This window comes from Acartia tonsa, chromosome 7, assembly GCF_053477335.1.
Source record: "Acartia tonsa isolate MP-2025a chromosome 7, ASM5347733v1, whole genome shotgun sequence".
NCBI classification, from domain to species: Eukaryota; Metazoa; Arthropoda; class Copepoda; order Calanoida; family Acartiidae; genus Acartia; species Acartia tonsa.
The window spans coordinates 1,974,592-1,996,854 of NC_137266.1; positions in this window are offsets into that span (position 1 = coordinate 1,974,592).

Consider the following 22,263-nt stretch of genomic DNA (forward strand, 5'->3'; position numbering starts at 1 on the left):
CAAGTTTATACAAAGTACCTAAAAAATAAAAATATCAGCTTCTATTTCACAAAAAAGCGAAGCATCTCTATAATCAAGTCCTAAAAATGTTAGTATGTTCTCAAATAATATACTGTACTATTTAAGCAGTTTTTCAACAGATTTACTTACAATTTGGGACTTTTATACATTTATATTCTGATAATTCAGTTCTTACACGTTTGTTCTTCTGTTTCAGAGCTTTTCTTTTATGGATGTTGTCATCCTTGTTAAAGATATAATTTTAGCTTGTCTTTTAAGAAGGCAAATTAAGAAATGGATAGAAGATGAGGCTGTTCATACACTGGGAGGGGGGGAGGGAAGGGGTACGACATCCCTTCTAAGATATAAAATGATTGCCCTCCCACACCTTAATTACTTTTGGAGGCCTCTAAGGGCTTAGCCGCTAGTATCTAAATAATTGGGAATTCCATTTTTAATATTATTTGAAAAAATTTATATGACTGCTATAAGAGATACATTTTGGAAGGTTTAAGAAAACACTATTTTCAAGTATTTACTTTGATTCACTAACTTAGTAAAAATTCATGATTTCAAATCCAGGGATCTAAAGGGATAAGACAGTGGCCGATAAATTGATGTAATTCCCAATGATAATAAGCAAAAATAACCCTTCTGTAGATTACAATAAGTGGATGAAACGGTTGGACAATTAAGTTAATGAACCAACCACTTAAAATTAAATAAAAGTCCCCACAGTTGTTAAGCTAAGCCAACGAATAAGTAAATAACCCAATGTCCTCTTCCTCCCTGTTTCAAATCCCTTTAGAAAAATAAGGATTACAACATCCATAAAAGTGAAGCTCTAAAATTAGACACTATGCCAAACGAACATAAACACATGTACAGTGTCATAACTTAATAAGTAGAATATTAATTTTTATGTCTAAACAAAATTGGAAACTGTTTAACGACAATCGATATACTTATATTTTTAGGGCATGATTATGAAGATGCTTTGCTTAAAATATAATACTTTGTTGTTCTAGGAATCAAATTTCATAAAATCAAACTAATAGGATAAATACATCATACAAAAAAATGTACCTAAATGTTACAGGAATCAATATGCATAAATTAGATAAGACAATTCTAACTTGCTTAAATCAAGTTTTATAGTTTAATTATAGAAAAGCTTCGCTTATAAAATTTGTTTTTTCTTCGGTCAAAAAAAGATCAGAATTTTTGGACATCTTGAATTATGGTGCTATTGTTTTACTTTCTTTCTAACTAGTGGCTACTCCCCTAGCTTCTAGGGGCTATTTATTTTTGTGAAAGGTGGGAAGGGGGCAGTTCTTTATAGGGTGGTGGTGGTAACCTCCCCAAAAATAGTTTTAAACCTTCCATGGACCTATAAAAGGCTACATTATAAAGGAGAACCATATCGGTTCAGCGGTTAACCAGATCCATATGTGACAGACTGACAAACAGATAGACCAGGGGCGTCCAAGCTTTTTTTTGGGGGGTGGTAAAAATTTTTTAAGTGGGGGGGTAATTCGTTTTTGGGGGAGGTAAAATGGCGCGCAAATGGCCGCAAATTTTTTTTACCCTCCTCAAAATTTTTACCCCGGGGGTAAAATTTGCTTGGGGAGGGGGGTAATTACCCCCCCTGAAATCTGTTGGCAGGGGTAAATTTAGTATACCCCCCCAAAATTTACCACCGGGGTAAATTTTTTTTTGGGGGGGGTAATTTAAATTTTATTAAATATATAGTACTAAAAAAAAAAAAATTATTAGAGATTTTTTATTTACCCCCCCAAAATTGTTTAAGGGGGGGTAAATAATACCCTCTCCTAAATGGTTGGGGGTGCCGTAGGCACCCCCAGGGTAGGGGTAAATTTTAAATGGGGGGGGGGGTAATCGCCCCATTACCCCCCCCCTTGGACGTCTATGAGATAGACATCATGTTACTTTAAAATAAGGACTTATTTACAAAAAAAATATTTTGTAAAATTTATTCCCTTGAATGTAAGTGATAACATCTAAATAATGTTTTCTTCGCCAAATTAAAGTGTTTAAAATCTGCTAAAAGTTGTTATTTGTCATTTGCATGGATGTATACAATTATTCATTTTTTTTAGACAATAAATCTAGACGCTATACAAAATTGGGACAGGGTTTTTCCCTTGTAGGGAAGGTAACTTAAATAGATCTTGCCCCCTCTATTTTTTACATTACTTTATGGACAAGCAATCCCTTGTTTACATAACCTTTGTCTAAAAGTCCTAATTTTAAAAGGATAAGGTCTATAAGTAATAGATGTATATTCCAGACAACTACCTGTCCCAAATGGCAAAGACCTTTTAGCTAGCAGACGATTAGAGATTTATGTTATTCAGCTGTTGGAAGCTTATAAATAGGTATAAATCTTCCCAGGACCAGAGAAGCTATACTGTAAAAAAGAGAACCAAATCGGTTTAGCAAGATCCTTCTCTACAGACACAGATCCTATTACTCTTAATGATTAAAATGGAGAAAACCAAAAGTGTCATATATGACGTCATAAAAATCCATCTCTTTTTGGGGGGTTTCCTTTCCAACTTCTCCTCTCATCCTTCCTTTTTAGACGTATTTTTATGACGTCACGTGTGACATTTTAGGCTTTCTCATTAAAATGTATTAAAAGAGCTAAATATATGTCTCACACCCTGCCCATATTATGCAACTAAGTCTAATCTTTTGATCTCTTTAAAGTTTAGGAAAAATGTTTGTAGACAAATTAGAAAAAGTAAATTTAAAAAGAAAGTATTTATGTAATGGATATTCTAATTGTTAAATTTGTCATGTTAGAATTGTCATATCGGTTTTAAACTTTGCATGGTGATTCCTGTTAAGGTTAGATACATTTTTTTAAATCATAGCAACTCTATAATCGCTTCTATAAAGTCCGTACGTTTTGACACTCCACAAGAGTTGATTTATCCGTTTGTCCTACTTTCTAATTTTAGACTAAAACCTTTTTTTGTTAGACCCAGGGGGCCAAAACTAACAAAAGTCATCAATTTTATGATTTATACTTTAATATTTGTGGAGAATTGTCTGTAATACAATGTTATACAGGATTTTTCAGTAGGACAGAACTGATTTTAATCCAGCGGATATTAATCGGGTTTGAAGCCATACTGGAGAGATTTTACAAAACATAAATTTCAAGTGTAAAATATTACTACTTTAATAGAATCTCTTTTTTTCTTTTAAAATTTAAAAAAAATGTGCAAAAGAGTAAAATAAAAGGTCTGGTAACTAATTATTTCAACACTCTTAAATAAGCAAACATTAAAAGTAAAAGAATAGAGGGGGAACGAGCTATATGTCCCACAGAGTTTGGACCCTCTGTAGTCTTTGTATTGGGTCTTTGAAATCTGCTTCTAAAATACACAGCAAATTGAATTATTGTTTGTCTCTGCTAGCGAAAGGGTCTCCGCAATATGGGAAAGGTAGTTGTTTGGAATATACATCTATACTTATAAATTTATTCAGGCAACAAATAATTAGATTGCACAATTTAGCAAACAGTTTTGTTCTTTTTACTTTAAAAAAAAAGCGAAGCTCTTCTATAATTCTTTAGATCGCTGAAATATTAAGTGAAGATTCATATGACATATGCGTATCTTATTTATACAATGTCTGCTTGTCGTTCATGGTTTAAAAGAAATTAACCTTGCTTGAGTTTGTTTTAATCATTTCTCTTTTTTCACTTTGTTATGAGTACTTAACATCAGCCTTATAACTTACTTTGTCTGTTTGTCCATTCCATGACTTTTTTGCTTCGCTAAGTAGATTATGGAGGTTGTCATCCGTGTTACATTTTAGCAAAACAAAAGAGGAATGGTTTTTAGCAAAAATAGGGTGTTATTTATAAACTAGAATCTCTATCCATTGATATAAAGTAGTATATTTTTTTCTGAAACTTCATATCTCAAGCCAATAGTACTATAATATAAAGATTTTTTTGTCTGAATTTAAAGATCTCGGAAAATGCATGTCTAAGTTATTTGTGCTTTTAAAGGAAGCTTTATGTGTAACTTGGCGACCGGCTTTAGGCTATTTTGCTAAACTCATCCTCCCTCAGTTAGATCATTCTGAGCTGGATCTTTAAATCATTTTAGTGGTGAGCCAGATCGGGGTGCGCTTAATTTCTGCAAATCACAGCGCGGCATTTCATAAAATGCTGTGCTCTCATTGGTGGAAAGTTGGCTAACCACAAAAATGATTTAAAGATCCAGCTCTGGTGACTTAGCAATTAGTAATCATTCTGCGTGCTTTCACACAAAGTCCCTCTTTGATCATGGTAATAACAATAAATTTATAGTATAGATGTATAAACAGACTACTAAATGATATCTGATGGCAAAGACCTAAAGCTCAGCAGACGAGAAACAATTTCAATAAGCTTTGCTTTCTAAATTCAGCTGTTTAATGCTTTCTTCTGCTTTTTGAAAAAGAAAGGGACAATATTTGTGAAAAATTGTCATTTCTGTCTAAACTTAATTGAAGTATTTAAAACTGCCATTATCAATTTCTTACAACTAGGCTTCTGACTATAAAATTATATTAATAATCATCTTTTCCGATTTACAATACTGAATTGTTAAACCTAGTTATTTGTGATTAACAAGACATTTTTATTAATGATGTGAATGCTTTCTTGCAAATCATAATTATCAAGTTTTTAGTGACATCTAGCGACAAATATAGAACTAATATATTGCAGATGTTCCCAAATTTATTTTTTGCCTGAATTTACGTTGTTTTCAATTATTTTTCCATAAAGGGTTGAACTCTCCCTGAGGTGGTGGCAAATTAACTATGTCCTTATTTTAAGTAATTGGGTTATTGTCAGTTTTATGAGATCAATAGATAATTTTCAAAATATTTTTCAACAAATGAACAATGCAAAAACGAAATTAACTAGGTAAAATGCAGAAATCATTATAGCTCATACATAGACGTCCAAGTAAAGGGGTAAAGGGGTGTTCACCCCTTTAGGCTTTGAATCCTCTTATCTACACCTCTCAAGTTGTTTTTAAATACGTTTGATTACTCCCCTTGAACGTATAGAACCCCTAATTTTACCCCAATACAAAGTAAAAAGCTTGGGCGTCCTTGCGTTAACATTAGTTTACAATTTGCTCTTGGTTCTATTGCCAGCACCCGGCTGTATTTACATTTTTGAAAGATTCAGCTGATTTCAAGGACCCAATCCAAAGTCGGTAGAAGGTCTTTGAAAAGGGGTGGTTGTTACATATACTATTTATCGCTCTATATATATTACTTTAATGTAATAACCCCTCTCCTCTCATTCTGATCTACAGATGAAATTAAATCCTGATCGGATTCCATATAAATGATAATAGTAAACTTATGAAAACATGTCTTAAATGCTATTAGAAATTAAAATTATACAAATGTTTGAAAAGTTTTATCTGGTTTTACTAAAAAATTATTTTTCAAGTTAAAATAATCAAATGAAATGAATAATAACAAATAAAAAATAATATAATACAAAAATAATAGTCATTTAATTGTGTTTTATATTACAAACACTATAATTAAATTTTTAATCTAGACATCTAGCGTCAAAATTTAAAACTACATAAATTATTGTTTTATAAATAAACTAGTGTTTGCGCCCCTGCATCTATGCTTAATATTTTAAAGGAAATGTAAGGGCAAAACATAGCATAAAACCATACCCAGAGTTTTTTATTGGGACGAAATAGCCTAAAACCATCCCAGGACCTATGGGAAGCTCAACTATGAAGGACAACCATATCGGTTAAGTGGCAAGCGAGTTCCTTCGCTACAGGCAAAAGGTTACTAAATATTTAAAATAATATAATATTTTTCTGCAATATTAATATGTACGTTAAAGCCTTGATAGTGAATTTTGAGATGCACAAGAATCAACCTATCATTTTCAAACCTTGTAAATTGATTCCTGTTACAAAGAGGTATAACTAAAATCTTAATAAGTTCACAGAAGATTTATAACTATTTTTTATAAAAGTATAACAGGATGTTTGCTTGTACTGAAGGACCTTGTTAAACACTGAACCGATATGTTTCTCCTTTACAGTGAAGCTTAATGTTACCGTTACATGAAAGTTTTATAACCTCCAACCTCAAAAGAGATAATTGTTAGAAAAATAACGCTTTTTGAAATATTAAGAATAGAATCATAAAATTGCTTGGATGTTGCACCAGATTTTCATGTTATAATAAAAACGTGATACTCTCAGTTGGCTAAAAAGCCGATACCTCCCATCCACCTCCTTTACCCCATCCCCTCACCTCAAACAAAATGAACAAACTGACCAAGAAATGCTAGCAACTTAAATAGACAACAAATTTTCCCCTGTCAATATATCCACGTATTCTATATCCACCACATTGGAGATACAGAGGTACAGGGGACAATGGACTGTTTATTACACTAGTCCCCAAAGTTTTTATTCGTTGGCTTAACAAATTTGGCGATTATTACTGAATTTTTATCAGTTGATTTATTAGAAATTTCAACCACTAATTTTAATCTTTAATAGGGGTAATTTTGTGTGTCATCATTGAATTTGTACATGAATTTATCGTTCATTGTCTTATCCCTTTAGATCCCCGGGAAATACCCTTCAACAAAAGAAAGCATCTTCTTCCTATAAATATATTCGATATGGTGTTGTTCATTGACTTCCTCTAAAGGTATATATTTACTAAAAACCCATGATAATACACAAAATTATCCCTTCTTTGGATTATAATTAGTGGTTAGAACCTTTCGACACTTAACTTAATAAACCGGCCAATCAAAAATCAAAGTCCCCAAATATATCAAGCCTGCAATTATGAAAATGTTGTTGTAAAACTTTGGGGACTAGTGTAATAAACGGCCATTGTCCACTCTCACCCTGCAAAAAACAGCCAGCCAATTATTATCAGAATTTAAAAGTATAAGAGTCGAAGCAAAATTATAAGAAAATTTGTTGAAAAACTGCTTAAAGAAGGAAAATGTTTATGGAAATACTTACATTTTTGGACTTGATTATAGAGTTGCTTCGCTTATAATATTGTTCTTTGTTGTCCCGGGAATCAATATACCAAAAATCAGATCAAACGGATAATTAGAACACTTGAAAATTTGTTGTTAAAAAAGTAGAAAAATCAACATGTTTAAAATGGACGTACGGACATTCTGGTAATGATTATAGAGTTGCTACGCTTTCTAAATCGTACCCAACTACTACAGGAATCATCATGCAAAGTTTGAAATCGATAGGACAATTCTAACACAAAACACAAATGGAAAAGACAAACATCCTGTTACATTTATAGAGGGATTGTGTCTTTTTGTGTATAAGTATGACAAAATGTGAAAGTCATGGGTATACCAACCATGTTACCCTTCTATTGTATGTCAATCATTTTTAGTAATGGATATAGCATATAGGTGGATATATTGACAGGGGAAAATTTTTCGTCAACCTAGCTTGCTAATATGGACCTCAGTTATTAGGCAGTTCGTTCATCCAGTATGAGGGGAGGGGTTCGGGTAAAGGGGTTGGATGAGGTGGTGTTCATTTTTTTAGCAAGCTGCGAGCATCACTTTATTGTGCAACATCCAAGTAATAATATGTCGATTTTGTTAGTAGGGAAGCTACTCTATGTATGTATGTCAATACGCCATAAGATGAATGACATAACTATTAATCTTGTATATTCACAATTTTAAAGAATCACCCCTAGCATCTATGGGTCCGTTTTTCTATAGGAAAGTATATAATTAAGAAACAAATTGCGTGGCTTCCCTGAAAAGAATAACTCAAATTTGTTAACAAGATTGATGTATATATACACTGATAGATATAAGAGGTTAACTCACAAACAAAATATGAATTTTACATATTTATTCAGACATTACAAATTGTTTCGTGCATGTTTGCACTCTTCAGATGTCAATGTAAAACTAAAGCTTAAAACAAATTTAAATTTAAACGATTTTTACAAATATTTTAGAAGATTTATGAACATAATATTTTTTAAGACTGGTCCTCTCATGGCTTACAAGATCAAGAAGAAGAATTTCAAGAAAGAAACATTTCTTACTCTGCCTCGACGGAACTTCTGGTGCTGCTGTATATGGATATTTTTTTAAAAAATATTATGTTCATAAATCTTCTAAAATATTTGTAAAAATCGTTTAAATTTAAATTTGTTTTAAGCTTTAGTTTTACATTGACATCTGAAGAGTGCAAACATGCACGAAACAATTTGTAATGTCTGAATAAATATGTAAAATTCATATTTTGTTTGTGAGTTAACCTCTTATATTATTCTCTACTTTATGTATTGAGAACTCTCTGGTAACAATTTTGATACCTTCACTTGCATGATGAAACTAGTCTCCTATTATTAAAATAGTTGAGACCTCTGATCAAAATTGAATCAACGCTCTGAAACAAAAATGATTTCCTTCAACCACTATCCTGAAGAAGAATCTGCCCCCCCCCCCCCCGGACCAACTTTACGCAGCACCTAGCAAGACTGGTCCTCTCATGGCTTACAAGATCAAGAAGAAGAATTTCAAGAAAGAAACATTTCTTACTCTGCCTCGACGGAACTTCTGGTGCTGCTGTATATGGATATTTTTTTAAAAAATATTATGTTCATAAATCTTCTAAAATATTTGTAAAAATCGTTTAAATTTAAATTTGTTTTAAGCTTTAGTTTTACATTGACATCTGAAGAGTGCAAACATGCACGAAACAATTTGTAATGTCTGAATAAATATGTAAAATTCATATTTTGTTTGTGAGTTAACCTCTTATATTATTCTCTACTTTATGTATTGAGAACTCTCTGGTAACAATTTTGATACCTTCACTTGCATGATGAAACTAGTCTCCTATTATTAAAATAGTTGAGACCTCTGATCAAAATTGAATCAACGCTCTGAAACAAAAATGATTTCCTTCAACCACTATCCTGAAGAAGAATCTGCCCCCCCCCCCCCCGGACCAACTTTACGCAGCACCTAGCAAGACTGGTCCTCTCATGGCTTACAAGATCAAGAAGAAGAATTTCAAGAAAGAAACATTTCTTACTCTGCCTCGACGGAACTTCTGGTGCTGCTGTATATGGATATTTTTTTAAAAAATATTATGTTCATAAATCTTCTAAAATATTTGTAAAAATCGTTTAAATTTAAATTTGTTTTAAGCTTTAGTTTTACATTGACATCTGAAGAGTGCAAACATGCACGAAACAATTTGTAATGTCTGAATAAATATGTAAAATTCATATTTTGTTTGTGAGTTAACCTCTTATATTATTCTCTACTTTATGTATTGAGAACTCTCTGGTAACAATTTTGATACCTTCACTTGCATGATGAAACTAGTCTCCTATTATTAAAATAGTTGAGACCTCTGATCAAAATTGAATCAACGCTCTGAAACAAAAATGATTTCCTTCAACCACTATCCTGAAGAAGAATCTGCCCCCCCCCCCCCCCGGACCAACTTTACGCAGCACCTAGCAAGACTGGTCCTCTCATGGCTTACAAGATCAAGAAGAAGAATTTCAAGAAAGAAACATTTCTTACTCTGCCTCGACGGAACTTCTGGTGCTGCTGTATATGGATATTTTTTTAAAAAATATTATGTTCATAAATCTTCTAAAATATTTGTAAAAATCGTTTAAATTTAAATTTGTTTTAAGCTTTAGTTTTACATTGACATCTGAAGAGTGCAAACATGCACGAAACAATTTGTAATGTCTGAATAAATATGTAAAATTCATATTTTGTTTGTGAGTTAACCTCTTATATTATTCTCTACTTTATGTATTGAGAACTCTCTGGTAACAATTTTGATACCTTCACTTGCATGATGAAACTAGTCTCCTATTATTAAAATAGTTGAGACCTCTGATCAAAATTGAATCAACGCTCTGAAACAAAAATGATTTCCTTCAACCACTATCCTGAAGAAGAATCTGCCCCCCCCCCCCCCGGACCAACTTTACGCAGCACCTAGCAAGACTGGTCCTCTCATGGCTTACAAGATCAAGAAGAAGAATTTCAAGAAAGAAACATTTCTTACTCTGCCTCGACGGAACTTCTGGTGCTGCTGTATATGGATATTTTTTTAAAAAATATTATGTTCATAAATCTTCTAAAATATTTGTAAAAATCGTTTAAATTTAAATTTGTTTTACACTGATAGATAGTTAGATAGATAGATTGATTGATAGATATTTTTGATATACATATTGAGCTACCCTTCTCATACATGTCTATCATATGTTATGGGAATAGATAGATAGCTGGAAAATGGATGGATGGATCAATGGATGGATGATAGATAGATTGATAAATATATTGATATGTATATATTGAGCTACCCTTCTATATGTTATTGATTGATGGATAGAAAGATAGATAGATAAATGAATGGATGGATAGAAAGATAGATGGATAGCTTCATAGATAGATAGATTGATAACTACATTTGATATACATGTTATTCTACCCTTCTATTCTTCTATCATATTATTCAGATAGATAGATAGATGGATAGATGATTATAGTAAAAAACTAAAGGGGGATGGGTTAAATAACAATGACCTTGTGCCGACTCTCAATTGGGTCTTTGAAAATCAACCAATGGTATCGGGAATATTAACACAGCCAGGTAGCAGAAAAACAATTTGCGAACAGACGAAAGAGGTCATATATATAGATTTCTATATTTCATATACTTATATACTTATAACAAAAAAGCTAACCAAAATAATTGTTTAAAAACTTTTTCCCCCAATGGTAGTTGAATATCCACACATTTCCCCAATGGTAGCTGAGTATCCAAAAATGACCCCAATAGTAGCTGAATATCCACGTGGATACTCAGCTGGTATTGAGCCCTTATATGTTACCCATCTAGTCTTATTCAATGATATCTTATTATATAATTTTACTAGCGGCTTCGCCCCTAGCCTCTAGGGGCTTTGCCCAAAGAGATAATTAAAAAAAGAAAATAAAGTACTACTGGTGCATTAAAGTAATATATATAGAGTGATAAATAGTATTTGTAACCCTGTTCCTTTCTCAAAGGCCTTGTACCGTCTGTGGGTTGGGTCTTTCAAATCAGCCGAATCTTTCAAAATGTAAATACAACTGGGTGCTGGCAAAAGAACAAAAAGCAAATTGGAAACTAATGTGAACACAAGGACGCCCAAGATTTTTACTTTGAATGAGGGGTTCCATACGTTTAAGGGGAGTAATCTAACGTATTTTTAAAAAACTTGTGGGGTGTAAAATAAGAGATTTCAAAGTCTAAAGGGGTGAACACCCCTTTACCCCTTTTCTTGGACGTCTATGTATGAGCTGCAATGATATTTGCATTCATACTAGTTAAATTCGTTTTGCATTGTCTAAATACAATTCAATTGTTGAAAAATATTTTGAAAAATATCTACTGATCTCAAAAAACTGACAATAACCCAATTACTTGAAATAAGGACATAGTTAATTTGCCACCACCTGAGAGAGCTCAACCCTTTATGGAAACATAATTGAAAACAACGTAAATTCAGGCAAAAAATAAATTTGGGAACATCTGCAATATATTAGTTTTATATTTGTCACTAGATGTCACTAAAAACTTGATAATTATGATTTGCAACAAAGTATTCACATCATTAGGAAAAATGTCTTTTTAATCACAAACAACTAGGTTTAACAATTCAGTAGTGTAAATCGGAAAAGATGATTATTAATATAATTTTATAGTCAGGAGCCTAGTTGTGAGAAATTGAAAATGGAAGTTTTAAATACTTCACTTAAGTTTAGACAGAAATGACAATTTTTCACAAAAATTGTCCCTTTCTTTTTCAAAAAGCAAAAGAAAGCATTAAACAGCTGAATTTAGAAAGCAAAGTTTAATGAAATTATTTCTCGTCTGCTGAGCATTAGGTCTTTGCCATCGGAAATCATTTTGTAATCTGTTTATACATCTATACTATAAATTTATTTTGGCAACCTAAATTGACAACATTTTTTCCCCTGTCAATATATCCACGTATTTTATATCTATTTATTTATTAAACTCAGGGTCGTGATTTAGCAAATTAATTCCATTTGAAAATGCTCATAATTTAGATATTTTTGTGGCGTAATTTTGGCTTGTTTTGTGCGGTAACTATATAAGGACGTGTGTAAAGAGGGGGGAGGAGAAGAATTAATTTTGTCACTTAAAATTGTTTGTCTGAATCCTGGTCCATTGTCCCTGCATTAAAGTAATATATTTAGAGCGATGAATAGTATATGTATCCATCACCCTTTTCAAAGACCTTCTACCAACTTTGTGTTGGCTCTTTGAGTTCAGCTGAATCTTTCAAAAATGTAAATACAGCCGGGTGCTGGCAAAAGAACAAAAAGCAAATTGTAAACTAATGTTAACACAAGGACGCCCAAGCTTTTTACTTTGCATGGGGGTAAAATGATGGGTTTTGAAGTCATTGCAAACGAGAAGCAGGTAGTAAGCTGTTTATACATCTATACTATGAATCTATTGTCCCTGCATCTATTGAATAGAAAATAAGATTTACTTATCAAACTCTGCAATCATTTCTCATGTCACAACTTGACCAGGAATTTCAAGGATAGGACAATGGCAAATAAATTGATGTACATCCCCAATGATGATACACAAAAATTTACCTTCTGTAGTTACAATTAGTGGTTGAAACGTATGTACACTCAACTTAATGAACAAACCAATTAAAATTTTTGAGCCAACGGACGAGAAAACGTTGTAGTAAAACTGGTGACTGGTGTGAAGCTACACTGTAAAAAAGAACCATTTTGGTACAGCGGTTAGTGAGATCCCACATACACATAAATATACACCCTATATTAAAGTAATATATATAGAGCGATAAATAGTAAATGTAACAATCACCCCTTTTCAAAGGCCTTCTACCAAGTTTGGATTGGGTCTTTGAGTTCAGCTGATTCTTTTAAACATGTAAATACAGCCGGGTGCTGGCAAAAGAACAAACTGCAAATTGTAAACTGATGTTAACACAAGGACGCCCAAGCTTTTTACTTTGTATTGGGGTAAAATTAAGGGTTCTATACGTTCAAGGAGAGTAATTAAACGTATTTTCAAAAAACTTGAGGGGTGTAAAATAAGAGATTCAAAGTCTAAAGGGGTAAACACCCCTTAACCTTGTACTAGGACTTCTATGTATGACCTTTAATGATTTCTGCATTTTTTCCTAGTTAATTTCGTTTTTGTATTGTTTTAATACTGTTCATTTCTTGAAAAATATTTTGAAAATTATCTACTGATCTCATAAAACTGACAACAACCCAATTACTTAAAATAAGGACATAGTTAATTTGCCACCACCTCAGTGAGAGCTCAACCCTTTATGGAAAAATAATCGAAAACAACGTAAATTCAGGCAAAAAATAAATTTGGGAACATCTGCAATATATTAGTTCTATATTTGACGCTAGATGTCACTAAAACTTGATAATTAAGATTTGCAAGACAGAATTTACATCATTAGGAAAAATGTCTTGTTAATCACAAATAACTAGGTTTATAAATGCAGTAGTGTAAATCGGAAAAGATGATTATGAATATAATTGTATAGTCAGGAGCCTAGTTGTGAGAAATTGATAATGGCAGTTTTAAATACTTCACCTCAGTTTAGACAGAAATGGCAATTTTTCACAAAAATTGTCCCTTTCTTTTTCAAAAAGCAGAAGAAAGCATTAAACAGCTGAATTTAGAAAGCAAAGTTTAATGAAATTGTTTCTCGTCTGCTGAGCTTTAGGGTCTTTGCCATCGGATATCATTTAGTAGTCTGTTTATACATCTATACTATAAATTTATTCACCCTATTACTTTATTATAAGGATATAAAAAGATTCACTGTCAAGGAGAACCCTATTGCTACAGCAGTTAGTGAGATCCTAAACAACTAACACACAAACATTGATAAACAAGCACCCTGTTACTTTTATATAATTGGATTATCCCTTCTTCCCTGTATGCTTTGTAGCTCTGATTTTAATCTGTAACTCCAATATTTTACAATCAGAACCAGTGGCGTGTACAGTGTATAGTCAGGGGGTGAAAAAATGGAATGTAGGCCTTCCCAATCTAAATTTAAAATGGGGAGGGTGACACAACCCATCACCATCTTTTCGAACGCTTATGTTATCAGTTCGTCTTAAAGAGTAATTTTTTTAGCTACAATTTTATGTTCTAAAATTCTAGCAGTATGAAAGTTAATTTTTGGTCATGATTTTAAAATGAATTTTTGAAGAAGTTTTAAAAAAGTAATTTAAAAGAAGATTTAAAGTTGTGGAAAGGTTTTGTGATTTTAATTATCTTTAGTCCTATTATCTATTTTTGACTTTACTCTCAATAGAGGCCTCTAGGGCACTTGAGGTGGGGAAGGGGGGGGGGGTCATGTTAATTAGTTTTAAAAAGAAATGTAAAATTTTGAGAGGGGTGATTTTTTAAGAAGCGAATTTTCATGGTATGCTCGTAGTAACATCTAGCTAAATAATTATAAATCTTCCCTAGACCTATAAGAAGCTACATTGTAAAGGAGAACCATATCGGTTTAGCGATTAGACAGGTAGACAAATAAACAGACATCTTTTTACTTTTATATAAGGACATATTTAGAAACCTAGTTAGATATAAATTTGTACATATAGCTAGAAAGGTAGATGACCTTTCATCAAAAAATTAGGTAACAATGCCCCCCTTTGATAAATTCTTTGATCAATTTAAATTGTGATATACTTTAACTTTTAAAAAAACTAAAAGTGTTCATTAAAAAAAGAGAAAGGTGATGTTTCTAACATTTTTCATTTTCTTTCTTTATATAAAAGTAACATGATGTTTGTCTGTACTCTGTGTGTGTGTTTTTCTGTCTTTTTGATCTTAATAACCGAGGAACCTTAACAATGTAGCTTCTAATAGGTCCTGGAAAGGTCTGAAACTTTTTTATGGGGGGGTACTCTACCTTCTAGGGAGAAAATACCCACCCACCCCCAATATCTTTTTAAACCTAAAACTGTAAAAGGGCAGTAGTCAACTCCTCCCACCCCCTCAACTCATCTCAAGTGCCTCTAGAGGCCTCTAGGGGGCTTAGCCGATGGTTTTCAAACATAGTACTTAACATTGTAAAATTTGCTGTTTTATGTAAATTTTTTTTGAAAAACCTTGTTTAACTATCAAATTACTTAAAATTCTCAATTTTGATAAGAAAATTTGGTAAATTCTTTCTGGCTTTCTTATATAATAATAATTTCCATTCTGATTAAATTGTGCCTACTTTTTAAAGCAATTCTCTTTTTTTTACAATCAGATATTTGTTTTCAAAATCTTTCCCCTCGGTATTTTTAATGCCAATTTTTAATTTTATTTAAAAATTTTATTCTATAGGTGTACCATATATCATTCTTACTCTTATATTTAAAGTCTTTTTAAAGGAGCTAAAAAACTTTTTAACAGCGAAGCTTCTTTATACTTTACTTTGTTTCTTAGTCTGTCTGTCAGTCAGTCAGTCCATAACACAATAGGGAAAATGTAATTTTCTCAGCTGCTATTCTACATAATATAAACATTAAAAATATAAAAATACCAAAGAAAAGTTTTGTGATTTTTTTCTTTTTAATTATTTTTGTATTTAACAGGCACTCTTTAAATCTCCTTGACTGTATTTCCATACATGATTTTTTTGTGGCTCGCATCTTCTTTGCTTGCAATATACTTATGGATGTTGTCATCTTTGTTTTTTAATCAAGCAAAATAGGGGTGGAATAGTGACTCAAATAGCGTGTATAGGGAATTGGGTCATAAAAAAAAGAAAAATGTCAGGAAGGGAGGGGATATTGGACATTCATTTGTTGGCTAGAAAAACGTGGATACTTTTATTAAATATTGAATAATTGATACAAATAGCAATGTTTAAACTTTTCCACCTTTGAATCTTATACAGAATATGCAATTTCTTTTCATAATTAAGGATGTACATTAATTTATCATCCATTGTCTTATCCCCTGAGATCCATGGTAAAGGTACTTTAAACCCAACCCCGCCCCCCCCCCCCTTCTTTAAAAGTTTAACTTTATTAGCATATTCCAAATTCTTTTATAGATCAGGGGTTGAGGGAATTATTTATTGGCAATTAAAATAACAAAAATAAATTTGATCCCCCAAGAAAGTAGCCTAAAACCATGACACAGCCATTGTATATATGTCCTCAAGTGTAAAGCCCCATCGGTTCAGTGGTTACTGAGATCTTACGCTACAGACAGACAGACAGACAGATATTGTTCTAATTTGTATTTTAGACTAGCGGCTGCACCCCTAGCATATTAAGGCTATGTATTTGAAGATCAAGAGGGGTAGGTTAAAGGGCATAAATATAGCTTAAAACCATCCTAAGACTTAATTCAAAAATAGAATAGCCTGGAACAATAATACTAAAGCTTTCTTAAAATAGAGAACTTAATTGGTTCAGTGGTTAGTGAGATTTTAATGGACAAACAAAAAAACTGTTTTATATAATATTAAAGATATATTTTATTGTTCTAAATGGATCTAAATGGATAAGACAATGGCCGAAAAATTAATTTACATCTCTAATAATTATTTACAAAATTACGCCTTCTGTAGTTTAAAATTAGTGGTTGAAACGTTTGAACACTCAACTAAAGATCCAACAAATCAAAATTCATTAAAATTCCCCAAAGTTGTAAAGCCAACGAATAAGAAAACGTAATTCAAACTTTTGGGACTAGTGTAATAAATAGCCCATTGTCCCTCTCTCTCTCTCTCTTTGGTTCTATAAACATATCAATTTATCCATGAGGAAATATTTTGTGTGGCTTTGAATTAATTTCTTCTTAGTCTAACTTGAATACTGAATAGTGACTTTTCAAAACAACAGTTTTTTTTACAGCTATTTCATTCTGTATGTTGAAGTCATGGGATGGTTTTAGGATATTTTTATGCCCAACCCTTTTCTTCTTAGTCCTACTATGAATAGGTAGTGACTTCTCAAAACAATAGATTTTTTAAAATTTTGAAAATAGATGTGCCTATATTTACAATATATCTACTGAACCGATTGAGTTCTCCATTTTAGTAAAGTTTCATATATATGGCGGGAGTGGTTTTCAGTTATTTTATTCTTTAAATCAAAGTAATGGGCTGGTTTTAGGCTTTTTTTCTATTGGTATCTTTTCTATGAATAGATTTATTTTCGAAAAGTGGTAATATTCTCCCCAAAAATAGTTATAAACCTTCCTTGAACCTATGAGGAGCTACATTGTAAAGTAGAATCATATATCAGTTCAGATGTTATCGAGATCCTGTAAAACAGACAAACAAACATAAATCCTATTACTTTTACTAGCGACTACGCCCCTAGAGGCCTCTAGTGGCACATTAAATGTTGTTGTTTGTTAAAGTTAATTTTTTATGTACGATACCACCTTATTTGACGTTGAAGTCTCCCCTAAATTTAAATTTTTTAAAATTTTTTTGTCATTTCTCTTGGGAGGGTGGTGGTACCCTCCCCCAAAATAGTTATAAACCTTCCCGGGACTTATGAGAAGCTACCCTGTTAAGGAGAACCCGATCGGTTCAGCGGTTAGCGAGATCCTTCGGTACACACAGACAGACACACAGACAGACAGACACACAGACAGACAGACACACAGACAGACAGACACACAGACAGACAGACACACAGACAGACAGACACACAGACAGACAGACACACAGACAGACAAACATCCTGTTACTTTAGTATAAGGATATATTTTTGTAATGCACATAGAGTTACAATCATCGGACAATTTATGAAGTAGCCTCAATAAATTTAAAATTTTAAAATTAGCTACAAACCTTCTCAAAAAAAGCTTCACTGTTAAGAAGAACTATAATTATTCAGCAGTTAGCGAGATCTTTTGTTATAGACAAACAATCAGACAGACATACTGTTTTTGAAAGAAGAAAAAAATGCATTAATTAATTTGATATCATTATGTTGTATTTTCAGAACACTGATTTATTGTTTCCTTCAATTCATATTAAATTGGGGTTAAATTTGGGGGTTTCATTAACTTCCACTCACGTTTCATAATATCTGATCATTGCAATCTCATATTATACAGCAAACACTCTTATCTAAATCGGTATATTATTACTTGAATGTTGCACAAGATTTTCAATTATGGGATGCTCGCTGCTGGCTAAAAAAAATATCCACCCCTTCACCCGATGTATGAATAAACGGACCAATAAATGAGGTCCATATTAGTGAGCTAAAATGACGAAAAATTGTCCTATCCACCACGTATAACAATATATCAATTCTTTTTTATTTGATTTTATGTCTTTTTGCGAATCAATTTGTAAATGTGATAATATGGGGAAATGAACGCATAACCAAAATTTTGGAGGGTTGAATTAATTGTAATCATTTAGCATACAATGAGTGATTTACTTTTTAGTATTGCAGCTACTATATAACTTCATTATGTCTGTATTTCAGTAGCTATTCCATAAATAGTTAATTTTGTAAAGGTCAATGCATGCGTCTTTCTGATCTCGCTAACCGCTGAACTGGTATGGTTCTCCTTTATAGTGTAACATCTCAAAGGTCCAGGGAAGGTTTACCACTATTTTTGAGAAATTACCTGCCTGTCCCCCCTCCAAAAAAACTAAATTTCATTAAGGTCAAAAAAAGATAGAAGTTGAAGATAACATGAAAAAAACCAGGAAGGGAGTTATTACACTAGTCTTCGAAGTTTATAAAAATTGGTTTCTTATTCGTTGGCTTAAAAACTTTGAAGACATTTATTGAATTTATAAAAAATGGTTCATTATGTTGAGCCTAAAAACGTTTCAACGAACCCAGTAATAGTGTCTGACTGATTATGACGTAACAAAAAAAAATTAGCCAATGAGAGGCCACTATAAATTTTACCATTAATCAATAACGGCCTCTCATTTGCTAATTTTTTTTGTTACGTCATAATCAGTCAGACACTATTACTGTGTTCCGTTTCAACAACTGATGATTGTAATCTAAATAAGAGGTAATTTGGTATATTTCGTACTATAAATGAGGAAAAGCTTCGCTTTTAACAAGTCCTGACTTAATCCAATTTTTCTTAACTTTTTTCTCTTTCTAAAACATGACGTTAACAAATTAAAATTTGTAACGGATAATGTTTTTGAATATTAACATATTTTTCATATAATCCAATAGAGATATTTCAGAGTAGAATGTTTTGAATATTAACATATTTTTCTTACAATCCAATAGAGACATTTTTAGAGTATAATGTTTTGAATATAAACATATTTTTCTTATAGTCCAATAGAGATATTTTAGAGTATAATGTTTTTGAATATTAACACATTTTTATTTATAATCCAATAGAAATACTCCAGGGTCTTAATATTATGAATACTAACATATTTTTCTTATAATCCAATAGAGATATTCTAGAGTATAATGTTTCTGAATATTTACATATTTTCTTACAATCCAATAGAGATATTTCTAGAGTAATATTGTTTTGAACCCTAGAACCCCCCCCCCCCTATTTTAGTCGAATGAAAATAAGAGGAGGGGGTTAGTTTTTTCCCCTATACCCTATGCCTAACCAATGCGGGGCCCCTACCCAGTACCAGAGGGACTAATCAGTACCCAATATTGCCTAACCTAACTTTCACTAAAGTTATAAAATAATCAAATAAGCAGAAAACTATCTCCCTCATATATTTTTTAAAACAACTTTATTATTTCTGTATTAGAGTTTACTGTTTATTTTCTAATATATTTTTACTTTTGAAGAGTCTGAAATATTTCTATTATATTTCCATGAATAGGTAATCAACTAACACCCACTTAGAGAAGTCATTTTTTACAGAAGCGAAGCTACTTCATAATAAACTTTGTCAGTCCGTCCGTCTGTCAGTCCGTCAGAGGATGATGCTTTGAGATACAATCGATTTTTTTCAGCTACTATTCAAGGTAGACGTCAGATTTCTTGTGAAGATTTGCTCTATTAATAAAATTTCAGTACATAATTTACTTTGTCCGTTGGTCTGAATACAAATGACCAATGATAGGCCTGTATACATTTTAATTGACCAAAGCAAAACTGTTTTTATTGTTAGATGATTGTGATTTTTGAAAACACATATAAGAATTAAACCGTAAACAACTTTCTAATTGGAAGAAAAAAAGCCAATTAAAACTATGAGGGTTTCTAAAATGATATATTTTTGTCGAATTACAATAAAATTTTAGATTTTTCTACTGCTTTTGAAGTGTTATACGGATATTATTAGATGACACTTGAAATTGCTATTAATTGCTAATTGTAGTAATTGATCTTAATTAAAAGACAGTTACAAAAAAAAGATTTTCCTTTAATATTTAAAAGTGGCTAAGCCTCTAGCCGCTAGGGGAAGGCGGGGGAGGTATGAAAAATAGCTTAAAAGTACCCCAAGATATTTTATAATCTTTCTTAAAAAGCTATTTTTTTTTGGGGGGGGGGCGGGAATCATTTTCTTTTAGGGTTGATTTCTCTTGAGAGGTTGGTTGTTTCCCCCCCCCCCCCCCCCCTAAATAGTTATAAACCTTCCTAGGACCTATGAGAAGCTACACTGTAAAGAAGTATTATATAATAGTAGAGACACAGACAGACAAACTCATAGACATCCTGTTACTTTTATATAAGGTAATATAAATTACTTTATTACATACAATAACAATTCTACTATGGTATCAAATTTAAAATTTAAGAACAACAATCGTCAAAAATAAATTTTAGTATTTGAGTTATTTGTTTGTTTGTCTGTTAAGGTCTAGGAAACCACTGAACCAAATGGTTTTTTCGCTATTTTTCAGCCCCCCACATTCGCTCAATATAGATAGCCCCTAGATGCAAAAAAATATTAAATAAATTTTTTGTATTTGTCTTTTTTTGGACCATTGTTTATAGATAAATAGAGAAATCTAAATTTAAACATTTCACTTTTATATATACACCTAGGATCTAGGGGATAAGACAATCGCTGATAAATTGATATACATCACAAAAGATGAAACACAAAATTCCTTCTCCTGTAGCTTACAATAAGCGGTTGAAACGTTTGGATACTCAGCTTAATGAATCAAAATTCATTAACCCTTTACAGTCGGGCCCCTTGCCGCACCTTAATCGGTCGGGGGGGGGGGGGCGTCCAACGCCCCCCCCCCTTATTATCTCAGTTCCTATTAGAGCTAGAGGGCTAAATTTTTTTGTGCAAGTCCCCTGTTTGATAATGAATTTCCGACCTTTTATAAGTCTAAGTCAATTTTCGCTTCCTTCACCCTTTTATTTAACAACCTTTGTTTTTAGGTCTTTTTTTACTTAAAAATTTCAAACGGCTGTAATTTTCTTATTTTTGAAGCTAGAAGAAATTTTTTTTTCCAGAAAATGTTTATTTTTATGTAAATTTTACATTAGAAATATCAAAATATAAATTTCAGCGGCCGCAGCTGTACTTGGCAGCTGCCAGCCGCCGCAGTCGGCGGTCGGCGGGAAAACGGCGGCGGATCTTCATGAAATTTTAATACGTCATGTAGACATGTAAGGAAAGCTTAAGTTTAAAATTTGAAGTTTCTAAGTCAAAAATTGCGGCCACAGGAGCCTTTCAAAGATTTCTGGAGACCTGGAGGATCAGGACCTGCAGGATCATACCTGGAACCTAAAAGTGACTTGAACACCTGTATTTTATATAAGGATGTACTACTAGAGGATTTTTTAGTATTTTGGTATGATAAAATGCTTTGTTTTAGTCAAAAAAATATTTTTGCTCTTTACCTGGATGACCCTGCCAGGTTTGCTGGCATCCTGTGCCCGCCAGGATGGAGATATTCAAAAAATTTCAACTCTCAGTTATGTGTCATACCCATACTTAAAAAGTCACGCAGTTTGGGCTCTTTATCTTTCACACACAGAAAATGAGATAGAAAAAACCGGATGGGGGGGCGTTTAACGCCCCCCCCCCCCCCCCCCGACCGTTAAGGGTTAAAAGTCCCCAATGTTATGTAGCCAACGAAAAAAACTATCAAAAACTTTGGGGACTAGTGTAATAAATAGTCCATTGTCCCCTTCCTTTCTG